The sequence below is a fragment of the Rhipicephalus microplus genome, chromosome 2 (assembly GCF_043290135.1).
Source record: "Rhipicephalus microplus isolate Deutch F79 chromosome 2, USDA_Rmic, whole genome shotgun sequence".
NCBI lineage: Eukaryota > Metazoa > Arthropoda > Arachnida > Ixodida > Ixodidae > Rhipicephalus > Rhipicephalus microplus.
In genome coordinates this window covers 120,002,258-120,017,370 of record NC_134701.1, presented here as the reverse complement: position 1 = coordinate 120,017,370, position 15,113 = coordinate 120,002,258, and the positions used below count along the sequence as shown (strand labels likewise).

Genomic DNA, 15,113 nt, shown 5'->3' with positions numbered 1-15,113 from the left:
GTATATTTGCAATCAAGACAAGCAGTTGAGCTGAGTTAATGCTGCCAATTAGCTGCAAAATGTAGAAAGTTCTTAAAAATTCTGATTAGAGAGCTTCGAATCAGTCTGCTTCAGTCCTTGCATATATATACAAGCGGCTAACACACGTGTGTTCCATCAATAATTTAATGTACTTTAGAATACCCTACTGCAAGTTGAAGACATGCTCCACTCATGATTTGCAAGTTTGTCTTTTCAGTTAAAAAGACTTCTGACATTGGGCCTGTTTTCAGCGTTGCATGAGCATAATTTACAATAATTCGTAATATTTTATAAATGTAACAGGAGTGTAACTTGTAACGTCACTTTTGTGTTTTGCTTAACGTTATGCAAACATTATCATAATGTTTTATTAATGTTTACATAATGTTCAAGATAACATCGCTACGTTTATTCAGAACATTAGCAGAACATTTAGTTTCGATGACATTAACAATACTGTTTCAACATTGAAGCTGAACGTAAAAGTAACATTATTATAACGTATTTGTGCTACTTGGGTTGTCATCTCCTTTCTTACGTATTAAGATAATCTTAGTATTCTTCCAAGACTCTGGTACTCTTCCCGTTAGGAGACACTTTGTAAACAGGGTCGCTAGTTTTTCCAACACAATCTGTCCTCCATCTTTCAGCAGATCTGATGTTGCCTGATCCTCACCAGCAGCTTTGCCTCTTTGCATGCTCTCCAAGCTTTTCTGACTTCTTCTGTCACCACTGGTGGGGTATCATCTGGTTTACTGCTAGTTCTTATAGTATTAAGATCGTGGTTGTCTCAGCTACTGTACAAATCTCTGTAAAAATCCTCCGCTATTTTAACTATCCTCTCCATATTGGTAGTTATTTTGCCTTCTTTGTCCCTTAGAGCATACATCCGATTTTTGCCTATCCCAAGTTCCCTCTTCACTGCTTTGACGCTCCCTCCGTTTTTCAGAGAGTGTTCAATTCTCTCCGTGTTATACCTTCTTAAACCAGATACCTTACGCCTATTAATCAACTTCAAAAGCTCTGCTAGTTCTGTTTTGTCTGTTGTACTTAAGACTTTCATGCTTTGACGCTTCTTAATGAGATTCTTCGTTTCCTTGCAAAGCTTGCCAGTGTCCTGTCTAACTACCCTGCCTCCAACTTCCACTGCACACTCGATAATAATACTCGTCTGATTATCATTCATTGTATCTACGCTAAGGTTGGTTTCCTCGCTAAGAGCCGAGTACCTGTTCTGAAGCGAGACTCTGAATTCCTGTACTCTCCCTCCCAGTGCTAGCTCATTGATTGGCTTCTTGCGTATAAGTTTCTGTCATTTGTTCTTCAAGTCTAGGCAAGTTCGAGGCCCCGCCACGGTGGTCTCGTGGCTAAGGTACTCGGCTGCTGACCCGAGGGTCGCGGGTTCGAATCCCGGCTGTGGCGGCTGCATTTCCGATGGAGGTGGAAATGTTGTAGGCCCGTGTGCTCAGATTTGGGTGCACGTTAAAGAACTCCAGGTGGTCGAAATTACCGGAGCCCTCCACTACGGCGTCTCTCATAATCATAAGTGGTTTTGGGACGTTAAACCCCACATATAATAATAAGGCGAATTCGAGGCCGTACCATTCTATGGTCTCTGCATCGTGCCTTGCCCACCACTTCCATATCCTGCACGATGCCTGGATGTGCACTCATTAAAAGTCTATTTCGTTCTTATTTTCGCCATTAGGGCTCCTTCATGTCCATGTACGGTTTCCTTGTTTTCGGTAGAAGGTATTCAATATCTGTAAATTATTGCGTTCTGCAAATTCTGCTAGAAGCTCTCCTCTGACATTTCTAGTACCGATGCCATAGTCTCCCACGGCCTGGTCTCCAGCCAGCTTCTTCCCTACTTTTGCATTAAAGTCTCCCATCAGTATAGTATACTGTGTCTTTATCTTACTCATTGCCGATTCCACGTCTTCATGAAAGCTTTAAACTGAAGCGTCATCGTGGCTGGATGTAGGGCGTCAGCCTGTACGACCTTCAACTTGTATCTCCTATTGAGTTTAATTACAATACCTACCACTATTTCATTATTGCTACAGTATTCCTCTATGTTGCCAGCTATGTTTCTGTGAATAAAGAACCCCACTCCCAGTTCTCTTCTGTCAGCCAAGCCCGAATAGCAAAGGACGTGCCCGTTCTGTAGCGCTGTATAGGCCCCATCTGTCCTCCTAACCTCAATGAGCCCTATTACATCCTATTTATTGCCCTCTAGTTCCTCGAATAGCACAGCTAGACTTGCCTGACTAGATAAGGTTCTAGCGTTAAACGCTGCCAAGTTCAGGTTCCAATGGCGGCCTGTCCGGATCCAGAGATTCTAAGCACTCTCTGCTGCATTGCAGATCTGACCACCACCATGGTCAGTCGCTTCGCAGCCACTGGGGACTGAGGGCCGTGAGTACTTGACTGAGGGCCGTGAGTACTGAATCGTTGATACAGGTTCCATTAGATATTGCTACTGCCTCAACAAGTCCTTCATTACACTAACTAAAAAGAAACTAGTAGCTCCCTGAAATCACCTGTACTTGATGCTCCTGTGTAGTTCTGCTGCTTTTTGGTTTTGCTTTGACAGATATGGCTGTGAAAACATGTGCCGGGTATATATTTTTGTGTTGGTTAAGTGAACTACAGTATGAAATAGCACAAGTTTTTAACGTTCCTTTGTAATGTTTAAGGTTCAGCACGTAAAGTGCAAAGCACACAGTGTTATTGAAACATGTTAAGAAGCTGTACCAAAAGAACATACCAATTTATTGTCCTGCCAGCTTTTCAACCAGAAAAAGTTACATTCAGTAGATTCAAATAAATGGCAAAGTTGCAAAGCTTTTATCAATTGCTAACTCATGAAAATGCTGAGCTTCTTAATGCAACTTGAAGAAAACTTGCATGATTACAGCAAAGTAGCAGCCATTTGGGTTATACACTTTTTCAAAAAAAGTTGATCATGTTAAGAGAATCCTGACAAGAGACCTAGTCGGGGCAGGTTCAGATGCCCAGAAGCCAAAAACTTCCAAGGCCGTGCTTTAGTCATCTCTACAAAATCAAGATGTGGCAGAGAGTGTCAACTTTCAATAATTGTCAGGCACGAGCTATTTTGTGAGCAGTACTCGAGAGCTCTGCCATAGCAGTAAAATCATGTTCTGAAAAAGTTTACACAAAACTAGCCTCAAAATGGTATGACACAATTCAATGGAGTATCTCAGACACAGATAAAAACTAGCTAATGTCACAAAAGTTTGGAGCTGTTTTAGACAATTCCAGACACATCTGCTGAGCCAGTCACGTGACAACTACTGTGGCCAACAATGCGGATTCGCTTCCCAAGTTCAACCAGCATGTGCAGGAACTAAGCTCCACCAGCGCAACTGCGGAACTAACGGAGTGTTGACACATCTTTGCTGCTCTGTAACCCTACGCTTTCAAACATTGTGCTTATGTAGTGCCAAGCCAATGGAAGCTATAATACCAACAGATTTTCAGCCTACCGAGATTCACGCAAAAAAAATGGACAGGTCTTGGATGGAGAACAGCATGCATATGCAAATAATAATAATGATGCTTTATGCTCAGAAGAAAGAATAAAAAACTGATCATGAGTCCTGCATACATAAAAGATTTCTTTACCCAGAAATTGCCAAAGCTTTTTGTTGTTATCTTTATTTGTCTTAAAATCAAACTTAGAAAGGTGATACTATACATAGTTTGGAATCATTCCAGTCATCACTTTGAAAATTATCACTAGATTTCTGTTCCCAGATTTAAAAAAAAAACATACATCCAAGCTTTTTCATAAGAGATGCATGCTGACATGTAGTTTTAGCAGCAATTGCGTTTTCTTGCACATAACTGACACTTCCAATACCATCCGCTAAGGAAAAAAAAAGTAGAGGGAGGAGATTCTCTCGTAGGGGATTCTCTGCGTATTGACACAAAGCAAACTTGAGTGCCAAAATTAGTGGAATACGGACACTAATAGTTGCTGTACAAACTGTGTGAGTCAGCAGGGTATACCATGTCATTATCTGACCAACCCTATTATGACGCAAGCACACTGGTATCTTCTGCAATGAATTATCAGTTACATCAGGGTCTCGAAGAGGTTCAAATTGAAAACCCGAAAATAAACAATTGTGCAGAAAATCGTGATAACCTTGCACTCATGATCTGCTGTTAAAATGCAGCACTTTACATGAAAAACTGTACTACATGAATAAAAGATTTTACAGGACATTTCATGATTAATAAAACACACCTGGTTAGGACAGTTCAGCTGCTCTGACAGGACGTTTGCTTGTAGAATATGGTTGAGCTTCATTACTCTTGCATTAACAGATGTCCTCGATCGCTGTCCTCCTTCACGCTTGGTACCCTTTGGGGGATTGATACGGAACAGCCGCCAGTAAAATGAAAATTTTATTTAGTTAGCAAAAAGACTATCCACGCGCTTGAACTTTCTTGCTACCCCGAGACTGTATAATACCACCATAGAAAGCAGTTACTTGAGATAGTATTACAGGCTTAGCCAGGGGGGGGGGGGGCACACTGGGCCTATTCCCTTCCTTCCCCACATTTTTTTTTGCCATGGCAGGTGCCCCCTCCTCCCCCGAAGAAAACTTCTGCCTAAGCCTTTAACCACTATCTAAAAAATGATTATTTTTCTGAGTCGTGATGGTCTGAACAAGCACATGACCAAATGGTTCACAATGCCTTAGCAGCAACTACTGCATCTGACAGTGTAACCAGCTGAAGCGAAATTTCAACGCACTGTTGGTTGTGTTCAGTGACTTATTATAATGCGGCATGTACATGTGCATAGTGGCTTTTTTGCAAACACTGCATACGTTATAAAAAAATTCTGGCTTTGCAACTTGTGCACATGGTTACGATACAGCTGGTGCACGACCCTCAAGTGTTTTAAGCACTTGAAATTTCTGCAGATTAATGTGAACTTACATAGGTGTTAAGTGCACTTTTATTTTGTTGCTTGTTTTTACATAGATAAATGTGCAGCAGACTAAAAGGATGTGCACATGTATTAATATTGTTTATTATATTAATAATCATATTATTAACAATAATATGCGAGAAACAACACCCAACACCCCTGCACGATTATGAGGAACCACCTCGTGAAAGGCTCAAGAAATTTTGACCATCTGGTGTTCTTTACCCTGCACAGACATTGCACAGTACACATTCCCATTTCAGTGGAGGCGAAATGGCCTAACGTGGCAGAGATATGTGAACGTAGAATGCAATGTATTGAAAAAATGTGTGTAAAGCAATTATCCAATTCAATGTGTAACAGGAAATGCAATAAAAAAGTAATAAGTAAGTAAAAAGTAAAGAAGTAGTTTGTGAAGCAAATGTCCCCCCTCTACATCTGCATCACAAAATAAATTACCAGAAAAGTGTAGGGTGGGCTTGAGGGAATAGTACCAAAACTCAAGATTGTGGCAACAGATTTTTTTTTTTTGCTCCAGGGAAGAAAAAAAAGCAGGGTAAGCATGAACGTCTCATTCTTGGCAAGTTGCAATACAATTGGTTTTGATACACACATTCAACTTAAGGCAAGCAAGGAAACATGACCAGACCGCGTGATTATACTATTGAAGCACCACTGAGAAGAAATCCGCACCAATGCAAAAGCTTCAGGCAGTGGACACAAATACTGAAGGTCGAGCATATGTCAAATATGTGCACCGTAGTAATCTCATCTGAATTGCAAATACCAATCTCAAAAGTCAAGGTTTTGCTAGTAGGAACCTAAAATTAACCATGGGTGTCATGAGCCCAGTTGGGAGAGCTCATGCCCATTATGCGAGAAAAATTGAATACCACTGTGAAATTAGGTTGCTAAGTGCCTGCACTTGAATGAGGTTATCAATGTTTCTAATTGGGATTTGGTTTGATTGAGGTAAATTAGGGTTGTATGAATGTGGTGCATGACAGGGTGCAAAGTTTTGCCTGGAACAGTGCAGAAATTAGCTACAAATTTGGACAAGACATCCGCTCAGAATTTCACAGTTTACTCTAGATTTAGGTATGCCAATACTATATGTACTATATACTATATACCTATATATACTATATACATTACTTTTTTGTACAGCAACCATCCCTGCACATGCAGCCACTTACCCCCTATTGTACTCTGAAACAGCAATTCTTGTACTTGATATGGTGAATTTTACATGCCAAAACCACTATATGATTATGAGGCACGCCATTGTGGAAGGCTCCGAAAAGTTTGAGTATCTCATTTTTTTAACACGAAGTGACATCACACAGTGCTTCGGCTTCTATCACCTTCATCAAAATGTGACCACCACAACCTGGTTCGAGTCCAGGTGTGCAGCCAAGCAGCTTAACCGTTCTACCATCAATCGTAGCGGCGAGGAATGTCTCACTCGCAATCTTATGCTTAGCATGTACCATGGTAGAAATGTTCTTTTTTTCTTCCACATCTCAAGTCCCCACTCTTGCTCCTTTGTGAAGAGACAGTGACCTCTCAATCGAGTAATTGTTCTTCTCACTTTGCACATCTGTTTACACTTGTGTGTAAATGCCTGTCTACTCTCTGCTCTCCCGCTGTCCACTTTCTCATCTTGCACCTTGGCTACACGAAATACCTGGAACACACATTTTAGTCATGTCTGCACTGACTAGGCCAGAGCATTGTTACACTCTGTAAAAACTGTAGAAGTCGAGGCACAAGTATAAATTTTCTTCATAACAGCTTGCAGTGTAGTGCTCAACCTAAACTAAAAAACTAGTAGGCATTAACAAAGTGTGAGGACCTGGCATACAACGCTACATTCCACTGTGCAAATACCACCATTAACAGCCCACAGATCAGGCCAATGCTTTTTTTTTTATTTGTAAGAGATGAATGCTTTTAGACTTTTGCGAGCCATAACTTACAAAATATTTGGGAACACATTTAGTGGTTGCCATCAGACATTTATGAACTTGTGTGCAGAAGTAATGAAAGCCAGTACTTACTTTAGGGTGGCACTTAATTTAGTGAGAGAATGACCGCACTCATTTAACAATGCAAATGACCACCAACAGAAAAGACTGACCTTTGCAAGAATTCCAGTGTGGTCGCAGCACTATTCGGGTCCATCATGTTTAATGCATAATAAGTCAAGAACATTACACAGACTGCCTCGGTAAAATCGGATGCTTCACAAAAGAGTTCCTGCTTACAGGCGACATAACATTTGTCTGAAAAGACAATTTCTGTAAAAAAAAATTAAAGAATCCTATAGTGAAACTCACGTTAGAGCATCAATTTCGAAATTAGGTATTGCTACAAAGTTTTACAAGATTTACGTGGTATAATGCGAGAGCCCATTTTTTTATCACTTTATTTGATGGCTGTCAGCCAACTAACAAATGTTCCAGCAGCGCCCTAGGAACAAGAAAAATGAATATAAAAGCGCATTTACATCCGACTTGTACCAGTTACAGTAAACAAGTAACCGATCAAAATTGCAATTGCATTTTTTAAATGTTTTGTTTAGGGGGGTTAAATTCAGCCCTAGAAAGGTAACTCAAGAATCATAGAAATGCAATCAATTCCTTTAGCATTACTTCATAACTTTATTACCGTAACACAATAATGCAAGTTTACTTAATCTCCAACATTGTGGCTGGCATGTAAACTACTGGAGTTGGCATGTTAAAGAGAAGGTTAAAGGTTTGATGCAGGCTGAAAGGCTTACCGGGACCTCAGCGGCAGATTGTACAAATGGTGCTCATGCGTTCATATAGAAATCTGCGTGTTCAAGGAAACAGACTTCTCTTGGTAAATTGGACTCTGTCTTGTCTCTTTTATAGGTCATCGTCGTAGCTGTTTGTGCAATTGAACAATTTGGATCTGGTTAACTTTTAACGGCATTAGTTTTTCAAAGTTGTTATTACTGATAATGAAGAGCTTTTTGCAAAGAAATCAGCTGCTACATTGAACACTCTCAATGCATGTGCTGGAGTGAAAGGTTGTATTATATATAAAGCAACACCTTGCACAACGGTCGTGGTTGTGCAATGCTTTGCTGCTGCTGGACCTAAGATAAGGTATTGCAGCTAAGGTGTTAATTTTGGGCAAACAGTTACAAGAGGAATTGAAAAACGCAAAGTGTTACAGTTTTGAAAAAAGATGATAGATTGTACTACAAAACTAAAAAAATTTGTAATCCATTACAAGTAACCGATTACTTTAGGATATTACATATAATTTATCTAGGCCATATAAAAACATATTCCAGAGAGCAGGTTCTCCCTATAAGGTGCATTACAAATGTCCTTGCACATCAAAAGAATTGTTCCTGCCAATGCAAATACAATAATAATTATTCGGATTAAATGTCCCAAAACAAGAATGCAATTATGAGAGACCCCGTAGGGGGTGGGGGGGAGGCTCTAAAATGCACCAAAATTCAAGCACACGGGCCTCAAGCATTTCCTCTCTCCCCCCCCACCCACCGAAATTGGAGTCACCGCGGCTGGGATTCAATCTCATGACATATGGACCAGCAATTCGACCACCATAACCACTAGACAAACGTGTCAGGTCTTCCCATCCATGCAGGTCAAACTGCTTCAGAGGTTGCATGTGGCACGATTGCAGTGTCCCACCATATGCTGGATGTGCAGTATAAAAACCGTTCATATTTACCCTGTATTATAAAAGTGATAAAGCTTGGTTTCGTACTGCAACTGCTGTTGAAAGCCTTTGTCTTCTTATTCTTTACCCCTTACCCACCCCTCATATGAAGTTCTGGACATGGTGATAAAACAATTTGAACTGTAGCACCAACCCACGTTTCTCAATGACATATGATGCACCACTCGATTACTTTACTTCCCAAAGATATGTAGCAGCTTGCGATAACCCTGTATGACAAATAATCGCTTTCTATGGTGTATAATGCAAACTTTTATTATTAATAGCAGCAATTAGTGTTTGCCATATCTCTTATTTACTGCAAAAGTAAAAAAAAATCTGCATGCCCCACACACATGCAAGACAATTACTGTGAAAATATTAGAATGAGTGTCAACATTTACAAAGTAAAGCATAAACATGATGACCTGATAAATCAATTCTTTGCTACTAACAAAAAAGTACGGTAGAATACCTTCTCAGCCCAGTGTGAATGCCTTCCGATAGTGCACCTTTCATAATATTGAAATTTATTCATACATGCATACATACACCATACCTACATACATACATAAAAAATATGAACAGAACGCATAAGCCTCAAATCTGCGCATTTGTAATCTGCAGTAGGCTCAACGCATGGCAACCGCAGCGGCGCGCTATTGGTCACACTCTCGCATGGACGCCGCCGCCACGTGCACCTAGCAACGACCGCCGCACATACCTCATGATGAAATACTCTCGTTCTCGGAGTGCGCCCTGAAGGAATCCCTAATGGCCGTTCCTTTTAGTACAACTTGTACAAGATGCTCCAAGCTCCAAAATCAGTTTGTACAAACACTTGTTTATTTTCACACTCATGCTAAACATTACCTAGTTGTCAGAAGCGTATTTTACACCATAAATCACGAAATGACTGCAAATTTGTATGTACAAACGCCACACGAGTCTTCCGCTAGTGTACGCAGATGCCGTATTTACATACTGCCATCATTTTCTGCACTTTGCTGTTGATGTCGATGATGATGCCAATCCTTTTATTTTCAGACTTTCAAACTTTTACCTGCTAACGTTCACAATAATCTTTAAAATTATAAAACGTTTTATTTTATTACTTACTACTGTTCATAATTTTGTGTAGCGTTTCAAAAATGTATACATAACATAAAAAAAAATTTGTTTTTACACTTGCACAAGCTTTGGAGACAAAATCCGAGTCAAGATAAATCAACACAAAAACAACATGGGCGCCTTGAAACGGTGCGTTCGCAGTGCGTGGTTGCTTGTTTTACAGACCTCCGTGTTTCGTAATGTCTATGGCGCCTACCGCCATTGACAACTTGTGTTTTCTCGCTCGGCCACGACTAACGGCGAAAAGGCTCTAGCATTGATACAGACGTCCTGCGAAATAACGGCTGAATCAGGTTACTGTAGTCAGGTCGTTTGCAACTCAGTGGAGTATGTCTTCAGCCACTTTCACTGTCACTGCCCAGCGTATATTTTATGCGTGCATTTTGGTTCTGACTTAACATTTTTCTTCTCAGCTGCTTTGATGCTGCCATGTTTTTTTTTTCTTTTTTGCTGCTGCTTCTGCTATTTTTGCATTGTGGTTATGTAACTCTCTTTTTCTTATTGACTAACGTTGTTAGCTCAACAAATTTCATTTTATGCATTCATTTTGTCAACTTCGTGTGTTGCCTCGATTAAGCTCTTTCTAGTTGGGAAGAATTTAGTTCGCTTCTTACCTCTGTGCATCATTGCTGCTACAGAAACCATTCCATTTCGTTCGTTCTCTCTATGTCGTTATAATTTCCCTTTTCTAGTACATCTTACTATTTTTTAAGGGCTATCCTGGATTCACGCTAGTCGATCTCAGCAAATAGTTCTTGCCCTAATTTTACCTAAGTAGGCCAGTTTCTTAGTGGTTATAACAAATAACCTTTATCTTAGTCGGCATGGCTTCAGATAAGGTTATTCATGTGACACTGAGTTATTTAGGTTCATGACTAATATTCACTTTATTCTAGACACAAACGATCGAAACAATTGCCCCCTCTTTGATTTCGCTATCCGTTCGATACTCAAACTAATTACCATTTGATTTCTATATTGTCTGTCCTTTGTATTCCTTCATTACCACCATCTTGGCTACAAAAGCTTTCATTCTTGGTGGTCAGCTACATCTCGTCTAATGTTTTCGACATCACCTGCAGTGTTGCCCAAGGCAGTGTGCTAAGTCAGTTACTCTTTCTAATATACATTGAAGGGGCCCTGCAACACTTTTGAAATGGGTGTCACTGTTGGTCATGATGTCTCACAAATCACATGCCAAAATATTTCTTAAAATATGCCGATTATAAGCGGAGTTCGAGGAATTTGCTGAATACTTCAAGCGGTTTCTCTTCTCGTACAAGCGAGTGCACTGAAGGCAACTTGGGTAGGGACACAAGGGGCAAAAAGATGCACCATTTTGTCAGCGCACGTCATGACCTTGAGCACTTTCCTTTTTTTCTCAGAACCCATGGCTACTTTCAGGGTGAGCACAAGCGCTGGCACATGCAGCAGTTGCAGTGGCCACAGTATTTGCATAGCCTATAATGCTCAAATCAGTCAATGGCTGTGGACTCGGGTATGACACAGTAATCCAGGTATAAGGCATCACCTGTAGAGAGACGAGGGAGCAATTACTGGCTGGCTTTGAGAATTAATTGTGAATTTTAGACTGCATGCTGCGCTCTAATGTTTGGCTTATGTGCTTTTGGGAGCTGCGACTACCGATCAGCAGTGTTTTCAGACAATGCTAAAAAAAGTGTTGCAGGGTCCCTTTAAGGACGTACCCGCCGACCTTTCATCCTTAATTTAGTTACATGACAACAAGTCTATCACCTATTGCAGTATTATTTATGGGCTAGTTTTTCTTTCTCTTTTTTGATGATAATTTCATTTCTCAAGTGACCTTAACCTGATTTTCAGGTAGAGTGCAACTCGGCAGAACTCCCTCATTGTACGATTAACAATACCACTATTTCAGCTGCCCCTTTATATAAATAAATATCTTTGTGTTTACCTTTCATCAGATTTATTCTATACTACGGCGTGTAGCAGCTATCTCAGCAAAAGCTTCTCAATCTGCAAGTTAGCCCCACAGAAACTTGTGCAATGCATCTTCTAATGTATATGCATTATTATATCTTATCTTTACCCACATTTAGAGTATGCTTCATCTACATGGTCACCATAACGAGATTATCTAGTTCATATGTTGGAAGCCATTACAAATAGGGCAGGCAGATTCACCTACAATAAAACATGACATTGACATGACACCATAGAGTTTCCTAAATATACACTAGAGGGAACTCTGGCGATAGTGTCTATGGGAACTACCATGCATGGCGGATCAGCGAGCAAGGAATGATGCGTATTACACGGATTCGTCTAATCTTCATACTTCTGGATTCGTGTGTATTTGTGTGGCCTGGAACTGTCTCCTCACAAAACAAAAATTAGCAAATATTCAGTGATGGCACTTCACCGCCTTATTCTTCTAGGCTTACCATTTCAAATCAGGTCATGAAGTTCAAAAAGTTTGTTCTTTTCTTTGAAACAAAACCGAAACCAGCAATAAATGAAGCCCAAGTGGGGTTCGCCACCCGCAAGTACGAAGAGTAGGCAAATCTGTGTACTACCCATCATTCCCAGGGTCGCTGAATGATCACAGTGCCAGAGTCCCCTCTAGTTAATTTTAGTAAACTATGCATGACATGGTCCAGCCACATCACTGCTCTTATATGTCTCTTTCACTGGTAGAGTATTGTGATGAATTTCAGTGCTGCTTTATCCTCCTGTGTACACGTCTTGGCACATTCACAGCACACTTAGTTTCATGTGCACTCATGGTTACACGCAGGCATTTAAGCCGTCATTACAACCTAGGCGATTGCATATTCAAATCACAGTCTTTTGAATCGCATTGCATCTAACTGTAATTGTAAAACTTTTAGTAGACTTTCAGTGATAATCTGATTTCATTACATGCTAGTATTATGTAACATTGTTGCCCCTTGCCATTTGTAGTCTTTGTTTTACTGTTCTTTCCTTGTATTTTTTTATCTCTTTTTCAGTTACTGATGTCCTCCTATCGGCGTGTAAGGTATTTTGAATAAATAAATAAACTGGCTCTTGGTCTTCTCACATTGAGGGCTACCCTCACCAGCCTATGATAATTACATTCTGCCTTGCCCCTAACTCCTCTCATGTGCATTGCCTGGGTACCAGGATTATATAAAATCTACGACTCTGTTTCTCTGTGAGGGCTTTCCATATTCTCTTCCTATTTATATAATTTCAGAAAAAGGTGTTCATTATGCAGAGTTCATTTCATTCTTCTAGCATGTATATTATTTCAGGGTGTGTGAATATTCATGTTTAGAATTAAAGTTGAGTGCTTCGATTCAACTTTCAAATACAGGGAAATATCTAAAATGTCTAAACACAGGCTGATTGCGCAACTCTGTTGGGGTGGTGTCCCTAAAACTAATGCGAAAGTCATTACAGTAGGCTTTAAAACTTTCACTGATACCCTGGTTTGAAAGCCAGCACTTGTTTCCCTTCAATGAGATTATGCCATTCCTGCATGTCGTGGCTCCAGCAAAAAAAGGCAGGGAACATACTGGAAGACTGTTGTATTGCAAGCAAAAAAAAAAGTCAGATCTTCTAGTCAAGAAACTGAAAATTACTTCGCTGAGCTTGTGAACAAAAGAAAGGTTTGAAATACTGGAAAGAGTTTTGAACTGCACTTTATACAGGTATTACAAAAATTGCTTTCTGATGCGTTTGCATCTGCTGAGGTGGCTAGCGATCGCAGGTTCTTGGCTGCTGGAAACACCATGAGATCAGGACGAGAGCCTGAAGACTTGTAATGAGGCATGACTTTTGTTTCTTCATGACAATGTGTTCGACTGCAGTTTCTTACCGTGCTGTGTGCTCAAGGGCATGAGCAAATTTGATTTTCTTTTAATTGTCAATAAAACCTTTAGTATTCGATTTGATATTTTTGGCCACTATATGGCACTACTTAATCCAAGATGAAGTCTTAGTATCAACCCTAATGTTAATATTGTAGCTCATCACCTCACCTTTCTGTTTCCTATCTTCACATTGAAGTCTTTTATGATTATGGTGTACTGAGTAAATGTTCTCTTGCATTGCATATTCAATATACTTGCCTATTACTGCTTCTTCATAGTAAAGGCCAAACAGCGGAGCAAACGCCTGCACCACTTTAAGTTTATATCTTATTTAGCTGGATGACTAGGGTTGCTGGCCCTTCACAGACAATATGCGATTCTTGAATGTTTCCGGCAATGTTTTTGTGAACTAGAAACCCCATGCTGCACTGTTTTATCGGAAAGCCCTCTGTAGCAGTGTGCCCATTAGTGCTGTATGTGCCTTTCCAGTTCTAATATCTCTAAGGTCAATTATATTCCACTCGAAGTTTTCCAAATCTTGAAATAGCTCTGCTAATGTAACTGCACTTGAGAAGGTCTTTGTGTTCAACATTGTGGAGGACAGATAACCACAGGTCAGTTAGAGCTATAGTATAGGTACCAAGGGATGAATGCCATAGGCAAAGATGGCAGCGGGTTGATAAAGTCACAAAATTTGAAAGTTCACTCAAATAAAGCGAAACCAGATCCCACAGAATAGGGTTAGTTGCATATTATTGGCAGAAGCCTTTCACCTAGAGTGCACATAAAATAATAACTCAAAAATGATGAATGGTGATGATTTGTTGGTATCTAATGCTAATATGGAGGGATACAACAGGACGTATGAATTGTGTTAAAAAAATGCCAGGCCTGCGCACAAGACGAAACACAGTCACAGCAAAAGCTAGAAGAGTGGCCTTTCAGAGCCTTTCAAAACGCTCATTGGGTTACTACTGCAAGCAAAGATGCATGATACCCACTAGGGTACTAATAATAAAATTTCTTTGATAGTAGGCCGACATTCACTATGCGATTTTTCATCATTTTTCTGAGAAGCGTGTATCCGCTAAACACTTGCAAGGTATTTTGAGCCAATTGTTCATGCAGTGGCTGAGGACGATGAGGAATAATGGCTGAAGTGGGTATGTGCCACTGTTAATAGGGGAACAAGAACAAACTTTTGTAATTGGTTGGAGTATTGAATTACCCACTCCTTACACTATTCGCATTGTGCGGCGACTGGTTGTTCTTTTGCCGTTTTAAAACGCTTTGTAAGTCATATTGCCCTTCCTTGAAATACTTCGCCATATTGTAGGGTAGTTTCTTATTGCTGTGATTTCTTGTTGTGTTTCTTGATGCATATGCCAATATGTCAACCAATGTGTCAACCAAGTCGCTGCATTTAT

At 40.1% G+C, this 15,113-nt stretch overlaps 1 protein-coding gene across 2 annotated transcripts in view; it reads right to left on the bottom strand.

Moving 5' to 3' along the window:
• The window catches only part of LOC142796348 (uncharacterized), a 116,503-nt gene that overhangs the window by 24,930 nt on the left and 76,460 nt on the right, over positions 1 to 15,113 (bottom strand). For both annotated transcript variants that reach the window (XM_075886723.1, XM_075886722.1), the window contains one exon: positions 7,131 to 7,290. The gene's annotated coding sequence lies outside the window, so the exon portion shown is untranslated. The remainder of the gene's footprint in view (positions 1 to 7,130; positions 7,291 to 15,113) is intronic.